General features: G+C 40.3%; 1 pseudogene; it reads left to right on the top strand.

Moving 5' to 3' along the window:
- Window positions 1-4,462: 4,462 nt before the first annotated feature.
- On the top strand, window positions 4,463-5,159 carry LOC147428453 (uncharacterized; annotated as a pseudogene).
- Window positions 5,160-19,035: the final 13,876 nt, after the last annotated feature.

The raw sequence follows: 19,035 nt of genomic DNA, 5'->3' as shown, positions 1-19,035 counted from the left end.
TGCGGGATTTCAAATAGCACATTCCAATACCTGAAGCTCCAACCTTACAACGGTACCGGTCCCCATTATGCATGCCCTCCACAAAACCCCAGTCCTCTTCTAAAAGCCTTCCTAATTCCTCGTAATGCGCATCTTTACATACAAGCATTGTGGTAGTCTCCACAAATCCAAACTCTTTAAAAATGTGCACAAAACAATGAATAGGCAAACACCAACTCAAGCCCACAGACCTAGAAGCTTTAGAGTATTTCAAAGAGTTTTGGACATCCATTATCATCTTTTGCTTGAAAGATGCTACCGACCACAAATCTGGCACCGGCCACTCCATACTTAATAAGGAAGTTACTTTGATGGGTTCAAGCGTTCCAAACGCTTGTGTAGAAGTAGGGACAATATAGGAGTGAGAATAGAAGAAAATCCTTCTTTGAACTAGTTTGGTTGGGCAAAGATGTGGGAACAATATTGCTCCAATATCCGCATGTATAGCATTGAATGTGCCGGAGAGACTATGTAGTGGCTGCTCCTCCACCAACGTGGATGGAAATATGACTATAAATGCATGACAAATCTTAAGTATGAATCCATAATAACATTACACTATGATTTCACACCTAGCTTTGTATTCTCAAAACATGTACTTACAATGTGTTGGAAATCGAGGTGGTTGTTGCAAATACATGGTTGACATTGAGAAAACATGTTGCACAATGGCTACGGTCCCCTTGTCTTTGCGGATCTTGAAGCCAAGGAGCTTTCCTTTCCAATGAAGATCCAAGTTTGCACGATTCTGCACACGATGAGGGCCAATAGCAGATGGTTGCATATATATCCAAGCACCTTTGGTGAACTCTTGTGGCACCCACTCATCATCTACACCTCTAGTGTTATGGCATGCAAGTGCTGTGACCTCATCCTTTGGTCGCCTTTGCGAAGTATAGTTGGCCATGGTTGATCAAAGAAGACTAGGAGGAGGAGAAGGACCTTGCTTGTTGGTACAATGTAGGTGGAATAAAGTGATATGAGAAGTTGGTTAACCCTTGTGGCAATGGGAGGAGAAGGTGGATAACCCTTGCTTGGTGTGGCAATGGGAGGAGAAGGTGGATAACCTTTGCTTGGTGTGGCAATGGAAGGTTGTAGGGGAGGAGAGAGGAGCTTTTTTCCTGCAGCAATGAGATGGTGTAGAGAGAGAGAGTGTTGGAGTAGAGGATGAGTGTGATGGTTGCAACCAAGGAGGGGTTGGAAAAAGGGTTCTAGAGAGAGAAAATCACTTTTTGCCTAAGAACTACTTTTGGGGGAGCTCTGGATAGCAAAAAAAGATTTTTCAAATTTTTTTAAAAATTTTGAATTTTAGGGTTTTTGGGTGCACGTTTTGACTTTTTGAGGTCATAAAATGCTTTTTTGACCATAAAATAGTTTTAGAGGGGTTTTAAGAAGATCAAATTTGAGTTTTGAAAATTTTTAAAAATTTCAAATTTTTGGGATTTTTTCAGACCCGGATCAAAAAGGAGGGAAGTTGGAGGTTCCATATGCCCCCCCCCCCCCCCACCTTCTCACTAGGTAAGAGCCCATTTAAGAAGTGTAAGACTACTTTGTCCCCCTACATTTTTGAGGGCATAGAGTGTGTCCACCACCCTCTTCTCATTGGCTCTGACCTCTAATTAACCTTAATCCCAAAGGGCCCCTAGAGGGTTCATATTTTTCCTAATGATCCGTATAGTATGCCACGTCAGCATGTTAGCGTGTTTTACAAAAATCCTCGTCAGAGTCCAAGCTTTGGGTTTTTAGGGTTTTATTCCCCACGACCGGTGCTCTGAAGTTCAATGAAGTTCATTTCTTTAGTTTCTCTTGTCCACTCGGCCATTTCTCTTCCAGTTGGGCATGTCATGTCAACACTTTGTGACATATGTGTGTGTGTGTGTGTATTTATTTATACACACACACACACACACACACACATATATATATATATATATATATATATATATGTAGAGAGAGAGAGAGAGAGGTTGTGCACAAAAATCGTTCCATGTTTGGGATGTGTGATTGTGTGTCGATGCACCTATCTTTTGCTCTCTTTACTTGGTAAGCATAGTGAGCTTTTCTTGTTTCTTGAAGATTGTATAGTCTGGTATTTAATCCAATTTTTGGTTTGCTTTACAATCACCATTAATGGTTTTTTGTTGATTTGTTGAAAAGCTCTTGTGCTAGCCAAGTATGAGTCAACTTAGCGTGCTCCCTCAAGCTCTAAAGTTTCCACACCATCAATTATGATTTTCTTCAGCCTAAAAGCAACGGTGTAGATAAGGAGAAATATGTAAGGCCTAAATCACATTAGCAGTGTATGTTATTTACGCTTGTCAGCAGTTTTATGCTTATAAATTGGGTGTGCCATAAAATTTTTGTAAATCAAACTTAATTTGTTTAGAGCTTTTTGATTTAAATTTCTTGTTTCAAGAGCTTTCTAGTGATATACAATATGATGGTATATGTATACTAAAGCACAATGTATCAAATTCAATTAACATATAATTTCCATTTTATGTTGATTAGTCCTATCCATGGCCATGAATGGTAAAAGTTAATGTGCTTTCATTCGTAAGCATTGATTCAGACCGAGGGAGAATCAACAATTTGAAAAAGGATATTGAGTATGAGGCTAGGAAAAAATAAGAGGAACAACATACAAGTAATGTTGATGGTAGCCATGATAACAAAAGTGAAGACGACTCTCAACACAAGGATATAAGTCATCAAAGAGATGAATATGGTGGAGATCGCAATAGGCATGATTGTACAAACGAAGCCTACACTTTTATGTGACAATGGGTAGCATCTGCTTCACTTTAGAGTACTTGTCTCTCGTTTTAAGGTTTGCACACTTGAGCTAGAAACCAACATCACATGTTCTTACAAAGTGTTAGCAGAGTTCATCATTAACCTCTCCCAAAAGAGTGAGAAATAGGTCACGTAAGACTCAAAGAGAACGGATCTAAGGTTCTTGATATCTTTTTCTCATGAGCATTCATATTCTTCTTCACCTTAAAAGCAAAGCTATAGACAAGGAGACACACAAAAGTAAGCATTTAGACTCGACTTTCCCTTGGCTTTCTTTCCCTAATGACCAAGAAAGTACTTTTGCTCATGCACTGCGAGTGCCTACAGGTAATGATTGTTACCTACGACTACGTGTGAAATTTAGAGAATAAATCTAGGCCATACAAATTTACAGCTTAAGGCTATGGATGTTAGCAATTTATTGACCTTTGATTTTATGGATCCACCGTCTTTAAGTCCACGGGCTCTAATATTGGCTATGAAACAACTCTATAGATTAGCACTAGTTTGGTAATGTGATAGGACATAGCAATGTCATCTCACGGTTTCTTCTATCATATGTATGTGTTTGTAGAAGTCCTTACTTGACATCAAAGCTAACACCACTTTATGTGGAAAAAATAAGAAACACTCACAATTCCTAATTGTATGGTCATGAGGAACTCTCAAAGACAAATGAGTGCTCAATTTGACCAAAAACATCATAATTGCTAGGTGAACCCCATTTTACACAAGGTACAAAAATCTTTGAAAGTGAGTCTATTTTTGTTCTAAAAATCAATGAGTTCTTGACCAAAGTCTATGGTGGTTGTAGGCCCAATTTTTTTCTTTTAAACATAGTATTAAGTACAAAAAAAGTGTATTTTTTGCATTTTGTTGACCTATAATCAATGTTTCTATGCATACACCTATCATTAAATTTATAAATTGTCTTGTAGCTAACCCAATTAGTGCATGGAGGCTACAAGATATAGCTAATCTATCAAAAAACTCAAGTGTAGTGTGCTCTCACTTAGATCGGTTTCAAACACCAAAAGTTTGTTACCATATACATGTGGTAGTGATGTGTGTGAACACACTAGGACCGCCGGGGCATTTTTCCCCTCTTTAGGAGTCCCCCGTGCATTGTATATACGCCCATCACTCTAGGGCTATCTATCTTTCCATTGCACACTAAGTAACACACTCTCTATTGTGTGCCTTGAGCTTCCTTCATCTTCTCCAAGCTGTGTGCATTTCTCTGCAACCCTAATTCCAACAATTGGTATCAGAGCAAGTTGCCTCCTCCCGGGCTTAGTCGCCAGCAGCTCCAGTACACACCTGCTCACTTTCTCCGATTTCAGTGAGCTTTGGTGAGTGTTCACAGGTCGACAAATATTTTGGATTATCTCGTAGAGCTCAGTCTGCTCAAATTTTTGATTCGGGCTCATTTCGGCCTCCATTTCCACTACAGGCAGGTCTGCACAGGTAATTTTGTCATTTTGTGCAGAATTTCTGTCACCAGTGTTGTTTTCTGCATAACAGGTGCCTTATAGTCTTCTACGGTTTGTGCTATATAGCACGTGTTGTTCCCGCTCCGTTTCTCCTATTTTCGGGAAGTTTTCACATCAGGTGCAACATTTAAACCATGGCTGACAACAATAACACAGATGTGTTCAAGATGTTTGCTGCTGAGGACAGGTTGGATGGGGACAATTACCCTATGTGGGCTTATATGATGCAACATGTTCTTGTGTCAAAGGACGTCTGGAACATTGTGAAGGGCATGGATGTACGCCCTGGTTCTGAGGATTTAGGTGATGTTGAGGATGTTGCAGGTCTTGCTGCAAGGATTGCTGCTATTAGAGTTTTTTTGCCTATGGCAGAACAAGCTCGTTGGGATGTAAAGGATGCACAGGCTCATGCATTGATTGTGTTGTCTGCGAAGCGCACCATTGTTCCTCACATTCATTCTGAAAAATCTACAAAACAGGCTTGGGATATTTTTGTTGGTCTTTATGCAAGTCGCAATGAGGCTAAAATTGCTTTGCTGCGTAAAGAGTTGGAGTCAAAGATTATGCATGAGGAAGATGATATGGACACTTTCCTTGCTAGTGTCAAGGATATCAATGAGCAAATTATTTTTGCAGGTGAAGTCATTTCAGACAGTTCCCTTGTGCAGATTGTTCTTGATGCCTTACCAGATTCTTACCAGACTTTTGCTAGTACTTGGAGACTTATGACCCAAGGAAATCCAGAAGCTGCCAAGTTTGATGCATTATGCACATTGTTGTTGCAAGAGTCACTTTAAAAAAAAAAACAGGACTAGAGAGCCGTGCAGTTGAATAGGCTTTTATTACTTCTCAAAGAAAGGGTGGTAAAACAACAATGCCACCACTTCTTATGGTTCTACTGCGAGTGGCAAAACTTCTGTTCCCAATGCTTCTGCTGGCAGCACTTCTTCTGGCAATTCTGGTGATACGGTCAAAAAGGAGATGCATTGCCATTATTGTAAAGCTAATGATCACTTGATCAAGTCGTGTCCTAGGTTGAAGGCCAAAGAGGCTAAGAAGAAAGAGGGTGATTCCACTGCAAATGCTAGTTCCACTACAAATGCAGCCATTGTTGAGTCTTTTGTAAAAGGAGACTGTAATGCTGATGTTGATGCAGAATGGGCTTTTAGTGCAGAGTACACTTACAATCCGGTTGTCCATGATGCATGCTTATCAATTGCTGCAGATTCACATGTGTGATATTTCGACAGTGGTGCTACAAAGCACATTACCTCACATCGTGAATTTTTTACCTCTCTTGAGTCTATCCTCATGGGAATTCAGTCACTTGTGCCAACAATGCCTCTTATCCGATTCATAGATTTTGAAAGATTGTGCTTACTGCTGCAAATGGCATTTCCTTCACACTTGTTGATGCACTTTATGTACCTGGGATCAAGAAGAATCTCTTGTCTATATCCTCACTTGCTAGACTTGGACTTGTAGTCAAATTTGTGGATGAGAGATGTACAATTCATGATCTCAATTTTGGTGATGAAATTGTTGCATCTGGACTTTTGTGTCGTGGGCTATATAAGCTCACTGTGTATGACAAGTGTGGACAAAATTTTGCAAATGTTGTTGCAGATTCAAGGGCTATTTCAAATGCAAAACTTTGGCATGCACATTTTGGTCATATGAATTTTGCGAGTTGCAGAATTCTGATATGGTTGCTTTTTTGCCACCTCTTGAAGCACCTGTCAAACATGTTTGTGAAGGCTGTATTTTGGGTAAGATGCATCATTCTAAGTTTCCAAAGGATGGTTCAGTTCGGGCCACATGCAGGTTGCAGCTTGTGCATAGTGATGTTTGTGGGCCCATGCAAACTCCGTCCTTGGGCAATTACCTTTACTTCGTGACTTTCATTGATGATTACTCCAGGCATGCATGGGTGGGTATTTCCGCTTAAAGTGAAGTGTGAAGTTTTTATGTGCTTCAAACAATTTGTAGCTATGGCTGAAAATGTCTCGAAATGTACTATGGGCACCCTCCGTTCGAATCGAGGGGGGGAGTATATGTCTCATGAATATAATGCATTTTTGGCTAGTCGTGGGATAAAGCACCAATGTAAAGTGCCTTATACACCTCAGCAAAATGGTGTTGCTGAGAGGAAAAACAGGTCACTTACGGAAATGGCACGATGTATGGTCAAAAGTCAAGCTTTGCCGCATTCCTTTTGGCTTGAGGCCATCATGTGTACCACTTATGTACTAAACAAGTGTCCTACAAAAGCTTTGTAGTCTATTACTCCATATGAAGCATGGCATGATAGAAAGCCTTCTATTGAGCACATGCGTGTTTTTGGCTGTTTGGCATATGCTTTGGTGCCACAAGTGCAGTGCAGAAAATTGGATGATAAGGCTGTCAAATGTCTTTTTGTTGGTTATAGTGCTGAAAGCAAAGGTTATAGGTTGTATCATCCGCAAAGAAAGCGTATTCTGGTTTCACGGGATGTAGTGTTTGTGGAAGATTCTGTTCAGCCCTTGCTGTCATGTACTAGAGACAATAATGTAAGCTCACAGGACATTTAAGACAGTTTGTTGCCTTTTTTCGGTGGAAATACAAATGTAATTTCCAATGAGGAAAATGTACAACCTATGGGAGTTTCTAAAAATGTTACAGATCAGCCTATTACTGATGAAGATGTACATGATGTACTTGATGAGGAAAGGGCTGAAAATGAGCAGGCTAGAGGTATGCCAAAATGGCTGGTGCACACTTTGCGTGATAGTAAATTGGATGCACCTTTGTCTAGTTGTACTCGTTCAGGCTCTCGCCATGCATCTTATGCATCAGATTGTTATGCTTTGGCTGTTTCTAGCTTACATGATGTTGAGGAGCCTCTGTCTTTCGATGAAGCATAGAATTCAGAGAATTGGATGGCTGCCATGCAATTAGAATATGATGCACTTATAGAAAATGACACATGGACTTTATGTGATTTGCCTCCTGGCACAAAGGCCATTGGTACGAAGTGGGTTTACAAGTTGAAACACAAGCCGGATGGTGAGATCGATCGCCATAAGGCTCGACTTGTTGCAAAGAGTTATGCACAGCAAAAAGGCATAGATTATGAAGAGACTTTTGCTCCCACTTGTCATATGACTACTATGCATTTTCTATGTGCATTGGCAGCTCATTTTGTTTGGGATGTACATCAATCAGACATTGTTACTGCTTTCTTGAATGGTGACATATTTGAGAAAGTTTATGTAATGTAGCCTCACGGTTTTGTCATAAAAGGACAAGAGGACAAAGTGTGCAGATGTAAGAAGTCTTTGTATGGGTTGAAGCAATCTCCTTGTGCTTGGTATGAGAAAGTTGACACTCATTTGGTTAAATGAGGCTTTTGTAATAGTCCAACAGAAAGCACATTGTATGTAAAGTGTGAGGGTGATGTACTTTTCATTGTGGTTTTTTAATCGATGATTTGCTGATCCACTGGACCAAATGAGAGACATATTGCTGAATTTAAGGCTGATTTGAATGCTACTTTCAAGATGAGAGATTTGGGGATGTTGCATCATTACTTGGGTATACAGTTTAAGTAGTGTGATGGTAGTATTGCCTTGTGTCAGAAAAGTTACATAGAGACATTGCTATGCAAGTTTGGACTTGACGATTGCAAACCTATTGCCACTCCCATGGAAACAGGTTTGAAGTTGTCTACATGACGCTGGCTGCTAATGTCACTCTTTACCAAACTGTTGTTGGCTGCCTCATTTATGTATGCAACATGAGGCCAGATATTGAATTTGCAGTCTCACAGGTCAGCAGATTTATGCATAGCCCACGGTCTAAGCATTGATAGGCTATCAAGAGGATTTTCCGCTACCTTAGTGGCACTTTACATCTTGTCTTGTTTTATCCCAAGGGGGGATCATTGCCGCCAGACTTACATTCTTTTTTGGACTCAGATTGGGCTGGTTGTTTTGACATGCGAGTGTCCACAAGTGGTTTTTGTTTCATGCTTGGCAGTTCATGTATATCATGGTTGAGCAAGAAGAAACCTACTGTGGCCAATTCGAGTTGTGAGGCTAAGTACAGGGCAATCTTCACAGCTACGGTTGAGTGTGTATGGCTCAGACGCCTTATGGATGATTTGGGTGTTGGATAGGACACTATCAACACTATCTACACTGACAGTCAGAGCGCATTGGCAGTTGCGAGGAACCCAGTTTTTCATGTTCTCACAAAGCACATTGAGGTGCATTACCACTATGTCAGGGAGAGGCTTTCAGCAGGAGAGATCAGCTTGGCTTATGTGAACATAGGACAACCTTGTAGATCTTTTCACAAAGGCATATTCTTGTGAGAAGCTTGAAGCTTTCCGTAAAGCTTTGGGCTTACTTCCCTTTGTGGACTGATCATGTCCTTAGGGCATGGCACTTCCCTTTACTCATGTGCCAGCTCTCGTTCACCGCATCACTCCAAGGGGCATTTGTTACCATATACATGTGGTAGTGATGTGTGTGAGCACACTAGGACCGCCGGGGCATTTTTTCCCTCTTTAGGAGGTTTTCCCCCCGTGCATTGTATATACGCCCATCACTCTAGGGCTATCTATCTTTCCATTGCACACTAAGTAACACATTCTCTATTGTGTGCCTTGAGCTTCCTTTGTCTTCTCCAAGCTGTGTGCGTTTCTCTACAACCCTAATTCCAACAAATTTAATCTTCTTACTGCAAGCCTAATACGATGATTTTGTATAGCTATAGTGCTCCAAATGCGACAAAACTTGTTACTTAAAATGTGCAGAATATCCTCAGCAACCTCATGTCCTCAAAAGACATTTCCTACACTTGAGAAAAATCATGGCCAAAGATGAACAACCTACTTTGGATAGGCCAGTTTTGTCCTCCGAAGCACTCTACCACTGCCTTAGGACGTGCTCTATCTACTCATACGGTCGAAAACCCATTTTCATACGTGTATGGAGCGTAAGGAATGAAAAAAACTTGTAGATAGGTACTACTAAAAACACAACTTCATCACAAGAGATTTACACAAAAAGGAAGATCTTTCACCTACGAGGGCGTTGGTGTGCTCAGAACTGCAATGCAACTTCATAGAGACTTTACATGAGCAAGACACAAAGATATGAAACAAAAGAGGTTCACAAAATTGTATTGCCGCGTACGCTCGCTTTCATTATCCAAAAAACTTAGTTCCAAAGCTATAAAATTTTCTTTTGTACCTTAGCCAAGGTTAGAGAAATAAAGCCCTAACTAAATGGCTCGATAATAAGGCTATAAACTACAAATAATTACAAGTCTAGAAGCCCATGGCCCCTAAATACTCTTTGGAAAATAAATATGATACAACAAATTTGGAATTCATGGGATTTTAAATTAATGAATGGAGTTTTGATACAATAAGTGGGGATAAAAAATGATAATGATGATCCTGCTAGTTGAGTAGCTAGCATTCCCCCCTCCTTGCCCGTGTCAATTGTGACATAGCTACTTAGGATGCTAAATAGTGGTTGAAATCACAAGCTTCAATCCGCTTTAAGTGCTACTCCAATCCTTGTTGGTATTTTAGCTTCGGTTCTTTATTTGGAGTAGACATGAACTGCATGGTAATCTTGTTCTTCTGCTCAATGATTGAGTAGCAACAAATCTGGTTTTTAAGTTGGTGATGATTGGGCCAAAGATCTTGCTTCTATATGTGAAAGATCCTGTATAGAACGCCTCCGTAAAGATCTTCATATAGTAGGATGGTAAGAACATTACCCTAGTGTAAAATCATAGAGCACTTCCTCTGACGTTTCTCTAATAGGTCGTATCACAAGCCTTGATTGTCTTCAAGAAAATACATCCATGCGACATATGTCTATTTAGATCAATGGAATGTCTGTAAACATGTGCGAAGCATCTTGGAAATTTTTATCAACGTGCTGCAAGCTAAATTTGGTATCCCACGGAAGAGCTATATCGTAGATGAGAGATTATCCACCAGACAATCTTCAATAGGCTTCCCATTTAGTGGTGGTGGGAACCGCAGGTAATTGAGTCAGGTTGGCTGCTTTTGCTTTATAATGACATCTTCTATTAGTTGGGGACCCTTGGGACCAAGCACTGCACCAAATCTTGCCTGATGTCCATTGGTATAGAGAATGAGATACCTTGGGTTCCAGTTCATCCAAATGTTGTGCCACTTAGGATGTACCATTGTTGGATTGGCCATGAGCTCCTTGAGTAGCCTCTCTTTTATTTGCAACACTTCAAACATGATTAGATGGTAGGGGAGAGCGTTTTGATGCCACTCTTCATTGATATTATCCATTGTAAGAAGGTTGAGATTACTAGAATGAAGAATTATTTCCTCCCACTGCATGGAATCCTTCCACATTTGCTCAGTTTCATCTTCCGACTTGATTTTTAAGAAAGGTCTCTTCTTCTGCAGTCAAAGTTGTTGGAGATGAAGAGGGGTCGGCTTTATCTTGTGTAACCAGAATCTCTAGGAGATTTGAAGTAGATGTTTAAGCATTGATTGTTTCTTGAGCTCTCCTAAGCTCCTCTTTGAGGTGTTCTATCTCCTTTTGATAATTTTCTTCTCTTTGGATAAATCCTCTAGAGAGATCTTGGAATTGCATCTACTCAGACTTGACTTCTATTTCTAGTTCTTTAGTCTTTTCGTCAAGGGCTTTGTAGGCTTCATCACTATTTTGCAAGGTAGCAACAATGGATTTGTCCTCATCTGATTGAGTAGTTGAGTCTGCTCTTGGCAGGCATTGGCCACATCAAGGTGGACCTATATTTTTTGAGCAAAAGAGCTTGTATTTTTTAATGTTGTGGTTACCTCTTGCAAGTGCTTCTCTTATTGCTAAATTGTTAGCCTTAAGGCTGTTATTCTTGCTTCAAAGTTGGTAGCCATTTCTTCCATTTTTTTGTTGGTGGTCTCCATTGCCTCGGTAAATGCCTCGTTGAAAGATTCCACTACCTCAAGCCTTGCCAATGTGAGGTTTAGGTGCTACTAGAGGTGATGGATCTTCTAGTGAAGAGCATAAACTTTGTCTTTCATTTGCTCCACAACCTCATGTGCATATCTAGAAAATTCATCAATATCTTCCAAGTTCTTGACTTGGCAAGTACTTGCTTCTTGTCGGTGTGATGGTTCAGTCATCTCTCCTTTTGGTAGCTCCCCTTGCCCCACTGATTTTTTGGCTTTTGTTCAATCTATATGGGATCCTGCAACACTCTAGAACATGTGGTTGCTCTTCAAAAGATTCCTCAAAATGAGCTGGTGGTACCTCTTGTGGAGGCTAATCTTCATGCATTCTAGGGGGGGGGGTTGTGGTTTCCTTCTTTTTTTCAGATACGTCTTCAGGTTTTGTCTCCTTTGATTGTGTCATCTCAATGGTCTATGCCTTGCTCCTCTCTTTGAGTCTCCTCCTCCTCATAGAGTGAATTCAACCCAGCTAGAGGGTCACCGTGTTGATGGTACATGGGGTTTTTAGATCCGATTTTTATTCTCTTTGGTGTGGGTTGCCTTTTTTTTTTTTTGCAAAACCCCCTGTTCTATCTCCCTTTGTTGTTTTTACCAAGTTTTGGTAATTTACTTGTCAAGCTACAAATAATTTCTTTACACCTTGCTTCTACCATAGGTTGGTTATGAGGGAGAGAAAACCATTGGATTTTTCTCCATGTCAAAACACAAGGCCTATGAAGAGAATGATGATAAGTTTTAAGTTGTAAATTTTAGAAAAATTTCAACCTATTTTGCCAAAAAAATCATAAAATGCTTATATCGTTTTGTAGAGATGACCTTCTTTATGTTTGTAAAAGCCAAGTATAAGTACTCAGTGTTACAAAACAATGAAATGTCCTTCAAGGACCAGTTTCCAAGTCACTTGCAAGTTATAGAATTAATTGCATACTTGAGCACATGTTGACTGAGAGCATAATTTTGGCCTTCCAAAGGTCCTCTCATCGAATTGGAGCTATTCTAGTGTTGTTTGACAACTACAAATGACTTTATATGTTGAAACCAAGAAACTATGTATCTTTTTGGCTCCCTAACTCAATTAAACCTCGTTGCTTGAACCCTATCTTGGGACTTTTTTATTGTGCAAAACCTCGTTGCTTGAACCCTATCTTGGACTTTTTTATTGTGCAAAATCTCTTGAAAAACTTGAATCCTCCACGATAACATTGAAACCAGGATTTTAGGCATCCCAATTGTGTCCATACCACATACTTTTACATATGTAGTTGATCTTTGTAGAAAGTTTGAAGTTATTTAAGGGTTTGAACGCGTATGTGTCAATAATTAAAATGTCAAAGTTTTCTCATGGGCAGTTTTCAATATATGAAATGATCCAATAATTGTTGCTTATCAAAGCACTTATACTTGCCACATTGAGTTCTCAGTGGAGAGAGCGTAAACAATGTTTCACTTTCTAAAATGGACAAATACATCAAAACATATTTTTCTTTGTAAACAATGATATTCTTGAAGTGGCCATATCAAACACATAGAGCTTAAAATTATTTTATATATTGTCAAGTAATTTTGTTTTACATATGAAACTTGCAATTATCTATAGCACAATTGTGCAAAAGTAACGTAATATTTTCTACAAGGTCTCTTCATTTTTTCTTGAACTCATAAAGTAAATTTCTTCAACACATCAAATGCATACTTACAGGGGTTCACTTAATGAGTATAGCTCTTGATCATGATAGCTTCTAGAGTGCAAAGTTATATTATTAAAAGACCCTCTACATGGACATATTTAAGCATACCAAGAGGTTTTCTTAAATACACCATCTGATGCAAGTAGCATTTAATATGAATTTGGAAAAAAGGGACACTAAAGAATCCTATTTTGGTACCAAACTAATGCTAATTAGGCAACTCTTCTAAAGTTTATAAAGAACCCAAGGGCCTCACTTTGTAGAGCATCTAGACGCACATCCTGAGAATAAAGGATTTTCATGAGCGATAATAAAGATGTACCTAAAGGGGCGCCAGTCTTCGGGGCCAGTGCATTTGGGTGGAGAACTCCGCATGCAAATTCTCTCTCTCTCTCTCTCTCTCTCTCTCTCTCTCTCTCTCTCTCTCTCTCTCTCTCTCTCTCTCTCTCTCTCTCTCTCTCTCTCTCTCTCTCTCTCTCTCTCTCTCTCTCTCCCCCACCCCCCCATAGCCGGGTTGGTAGTACTGATGGATGGAAGTGCATGGAGAGGCCTCTAGTCTCTATGATTTCTCGGATGATTAGAGACAAACCCTCTGTACCACATGAGATTATCCATTCACAGTTCGCTGCTCCACCACTAGTCATTGAGGCACTCACCGGATCCATTTCTTTCATGCACAGTATCTGGGTCTCGCCAGAGATAGATATGCTTGTCTAGCTTTGGAGTCTTCTCGACAGCTTGCCTCACAGGGAGACACCTCTTGTTGGTATGCACATATGACAGCTTGGTTCAAGCTGCATAGTTTTGACATAGATAGACTACCCCCTTTCCAATATTCACTGGACGCACCCTCCTTATCTCTCACACGAACTGAGATCACTCAGCTCATCAAACATGACTTGATTCAGTTAGACACTAGAAGGACATGGATATAGCCGATGCGTGTGCTTGGCATGAAGATGGCTTTCTACAGAGAGCATCTCCTTGAGCTTATAGAGGATGGTTTTTTTTTTAAGACCCGCCTACATGGATACTCATCTATCCCATGGATTACAATGTGCTATTGGATAGATGCACACATTGTCACATCAGTTAGAGATTGAGACTGGTAGATTTAGAGGAGTACCAGCAGAGGCCAGGATTCATTACCTATGCCATATAGATCCATAGATAGATTTACATCACATCTGTCTCACTGCCTAGTCTACTATGAGGTACGAGGCTGTTTCCACTGCCTATTTAGAGACGATTTTGGACCATTGGCCAAAGTTATGAGATATCAAGATCAGACATGCCTTCGGCTATTTTTATTGGAGCTGCACAGACATAGGGAGAGCCTCTTGATGAGACCATACAATACTAGACACTCCCAGAGGGAAATCATTGATTTTTTCAGACTACAAGTGTGACATTCAGATGAGCAGGCATCACAACAGATTTCAAAGTCCACATGTACCAGAGGTACACTGACTGACAGAGCCACTGTACTTGGGAGATCCAAGAACCCATGATTGTGAGGGTCATTGAGACATCGATGGAAGCTGCATCAGAGGGTTTGGACTATTCTGGCCAGACATTGAAGACGCCCAGTCAGAGTACTCACTGAGGAGGACATTGATGAGGTCCACCAAAGATCGATGCTGGATATCATAAGATAGGATCTTGATCCCAACATCTCAACCTTTCATCTTATTTCATTTCATCCCATTCCATTTCACTTTAGCTCAATTCAATTTCAGTTTTTCAGTTTGTCAATTTTGTTTTGTTTTGCCAGTCTTTTACACAGACATTGTATCAGATTCACCATTTGTAAACTCCTTTGTCTCATAGGTAAATTTGGCCTTTTAAAGACGTTAATATATCATTGTATTTCTCTCTCTCTCTCTCTCTCTCTCTCTCTCTCTCTCTCTCTCTCTCTCTCTCTCTCTCTCTCATAGTTTAGTGATGTTGCAGTTTTTGTTTGTGTGTTTCTATTGATTTCTCACTTGGAGTGTCCAAGCGTGTATGGATGTATGTATATCAATATCTATATAAATATAGATAGATAGATATAGATTTGTATATGTGTGTGTGTGTGTGTGTGTGTGTATCCTTACCCAATTAGTGTTGACATAAACCCTTGTGCATGCCATTAGCCACATGCATCGACATGACCTCTGGGTAGTTACCATCAATCATTTTCCAATCCGCAATCCACCCTCCTCCTTATTTGCCATAGGGACATGGGGGCATGGGATCAATGGTCCTCATGTAAAGGTGGCTTGCAACTTAATTGGAGCCTTTGATCACACAAAACTAATTTCGGGATGCCCCATTCTCTTGCAGGTGGGATTTGAACCCTCTCCAATATGGTGTGAGATCTAATCTCATGCCCACCTACATCTTCATGGCATAAGTGTGAGGCCACAAAGGGTGAGGGCCACCCACAATTTTTACACGTGTACATGTTCTTGCACCTATAAATTGTTGTAGCTCCCACCATCAGATAGAAAAGGTTTCTTTAAGGCTCTATGTTATCAGCATTGTCTTGGAGGAATACATGTGAGACAATTCCTTTTTCAGAACGTACCACCTCTTAATTTTGGGATATAATTTAGAGCTTCTTCATCTACTTGGATTATAGGCCTCTAACCCAGCCTTCATTTTGGGACGGTGGCCCTCTACTTTTTATGGAAGGTCTAGCCTAAAACCTACCCTTCTTAATTTAGAGCTTCTTCATCTACTTGGATTATCGGCCTCTAACCCAACCTTCATTTTGGGACGGTGGCCCTCTACTTTTTATGGAAGGTCTAGCCTAAAACCTACCCTTCGTCATGATGGGAACTTTTAATAATTTACCTTCAAATGATGCATACATTTTTTTGTGCCTTTGAAATATGAAATTACTCAAATTTTTAAAGGCAAATTCAACAGAAAATGTATCAAGTCACAACATTGATCCCGTTTGGATATGCCCATGTAAGATAGTCCGGAGGATTGGCTTTTTGTATCATTCGCATGATTAGTTCTCCCCAATCTCAGAAAAATAAAAATTCTTTCAAAACATATTAAGTGCATAAGTGAAGGGTGAGTTTAGGAAATGAAAAGATAGATGAAGGTGGAAAGTCAAAAGAAGAGTGAAGGTGGAAAGTCGAAAGACCTTTTGTGTCCATATAAATAGGTGTTTCTCTGCTCTTTCATTTTTCCTTTAGCATCTCTCTCGCAATGTTGTATTCATCTTTCTTAGGTAATATTGTTGCAAATCTATGTGCTTTGTCATTGTCTGTTCTTATGTGCTATAGATTTGTCTGTTGTTATGTGCTTTGTCATTGTCTGTTGTTATGTGCTATAGATTTGTCTGTTGTTATGTGCTTTGTCATTGTCTGTTGTTATGTGCTATAGATTAACACATTTTTGTTCTTTTTTTTGAAAAGAATCTTTGAAGTAGGAGCACCTTTCAATTGTTTTGTGAAGCCATTAGGAATACCTTTTAATTTTTATGATCATACATGACACATGTAGTGAATAAAAAGAGAAATTTTATATTTTTATTTTATTTCATTGAAATCAGCTAGTGTGGGTGTTATCCCATTAAAAGATCAATTCTAATAATACATTGATAATTGCACTGCCTGAACTATTCAAAGAGTTTACATTAGGATTGAACAAGGGAGACCATTTGAACAATAGCAAAGGGGAATTTCTCATGACACATTGTCCATCTTGAGCAGGGGTCTTGAAGAGGAATAACATGTGGTTCTTGGGAAAGGACTCACAAAACTCAAGCTATGCACCTTTATAACCCCAATGAGCCTTAACCCATTCCTTGAGGAAGGCTCACGAGGGTGGGGACTTGCTATGAGACCTATGAGGGCTCTCTCCTCTAGGTCTTTCTCCATCTTACAAATTTGCAAGGAAGGCAGTAAAATAGTAGGCTTACCTCATCCACTAGGTCCTTCGCCTACTCGATAAGTCTCTTGGCAATGCGCCCATCCGATTGCTTTGCAAGCTACTCCATGTTGGCTCCTAGAATTGTCCTCACAAGGCTCCTGATGGTGGACTGATGATCTAGGGTAAGGGAGAATCCATGTTAGGGGTCAAGGATGCTCTTGTGTTTTCTTGCAGGTGGAGTGCATTCTTTAACTAGTGCAAAGGTACATTGGCCAAGAGAAGTCTGATGGACCCTAGTTCTCCTTGCATGGCATTGGAGTAGTACAAGTGACCTATTTGAAAGTGGATTCTACCTTTCCAATACCTTTGAGACTAGCAGTGTAGGTGAGTTTGAGTGATAAGAGAGAGGCCCAAGGAAGGCACTTGACACCATGAGTGCTTCTCCTTTGAAGTGACAAGGGGGCAAGGGGGTATGGCCTAACCATATGCCAATGTTGGTGTGCAAATTTAAGCCAAGAAGGTCTGCAAACTGGCTCAAGGGAAATAAATGCAAGGTAGTGGCTCTTCAAGAGATTAAGGCTAAAGTAAATGAGCTACTAAGTATCCTCTTTGAAGTGTCTAAAGATAGGCAATGGGTCTCCTCAGCAGACCACAGTCGGGGCTCAAGAGGCACTACTATATGATTTTCTTCCCAATAGGATCTCTCCCTTATCAAGCCTAGAATTGGCAAGTCTTGGTGCTAGAGTTACCCCCTCCAACAGAGCCCTTGCGGGGGTTTCTCCCCCGTATGAGGCCCCAGAACTCTCAAGCTACACCCAAGGATATCCAAAAAAGGTGCAACAACAACCGTAGCCAATAAAGATCTACGAATTGGTTTTCTCTACTTGCCCCCATCTCTTAGGGAGAAGAAGCTCACTCAAAGGAGTTCATCCCACCTATCCAAGTTCCCCCCAAACAAAGACCAAGAGGCTGAGGGTATATCAATGCTAAAAGTACATGTGAACAAGATTAACCAACCTACTAAGCTAGATCTAAATAAGGAGAACCAAGGTCAATACTTCCCAGGTGAGAAATTCAACCCTAGCATGGGTGAACGAGCTCCCATGGAAGTATTGAAGGACAATAAAAGGAACCATGCTATAGTGTCTTGGACACCCCTAGACATGGGAACAATGGTAAGAAGGACAAAAGAATCCTTAGATGTAAGTCCTCTATTTGAATGTGAAGAGGATCACTAATCCCCTCAAAGCAAAGAAGGTCTGCAATTGGCTCAAGAGCAATAAATGCAAGATATTGGCTCTTCAAGAGATAAAGGCCATAGGAAATGAGATGTTGAGCATGCTATTTTGAAATGTCTAAAGACATGCAATAGGTCTCCTCATACCACAATTAAGGCTTAGGAGGCACTATTATGGGGTTCCCTACCCAATGGGATCTCTCCCTAATCAAGCCTAGAGTTGGAAAATCTTGGTACTCAACCTACCAACTCCCTTCAATTGTCCACTGGTCTCCATATATATATATATATTGATGACTTTGTTGCTGATAATTTTACTATTCGTAAAAAGATAGCCAGTCTCCTACCTGACTGCATCATGGTTGGAGACTTCAGCATGGTTGAATCTCTCTAGGATAAATTTCTCCACAAGGCCAAGTCATGTTAGGGAGTGAACAAGCTTGGGAACTCTTGTCCACTTCTTGGTAGTTGTGAAATATAGGGCAAGAAGGGGAGTTTACTTGGAAAAACTATGGGAGAGGTGAAAATTCCTTCTCAAGGACCCCCTCCTAGCAAAGGCTTGGTCAAAGGCATTTTTTAAGACTTTGGTCAAACTCATCCACTTTTGTAAACAGGTGCCTTAATTTAGGAGATAGAGTAGAGAACCATTATACTCAGACTTGGTCCACCTTGAGTCTTAGCCTCTCTTTATCAACACCCAATCTCTAATCTCTGCTCTCAAACAAGAAATTAGACTTGAGGAGGAACTCATCCTCAAGCACTCCATTGTTTACTTCAAAGAATGGTGGGCAAGGCAACCTCGAGTTTGTTAAAGAACACTTTAAGGCTTTGTTCAACCTAACCTAGAGAAGAAAACATAAAACCACCTCCAGTAGGACCAAAGTTCTTGAAGCTAGACAGAAAGTGGCCCTCAAGCAA

This window comes from Adiantum capillus-veneris, chromosome 23 (genome assembly GCF_014529385.1).
Source record: "Adiantum capillus-veneris isolate H3 chromosome 23, ASM1452938v2, whole genome shotgun sequence".
Taxonomy (NCBI): Eukaryota; Viridiplantae; Streptophyta; class Polypodiopsida; order Polypodiales; family Pteridaceae; genus Adiantum; species Adiantum capillus-veneris.
The sequence above is the reverse complement of the archived record's forward strand: the minus strand, read 5'-3'. Positions and strand labels throughout refer to the sequence as shown.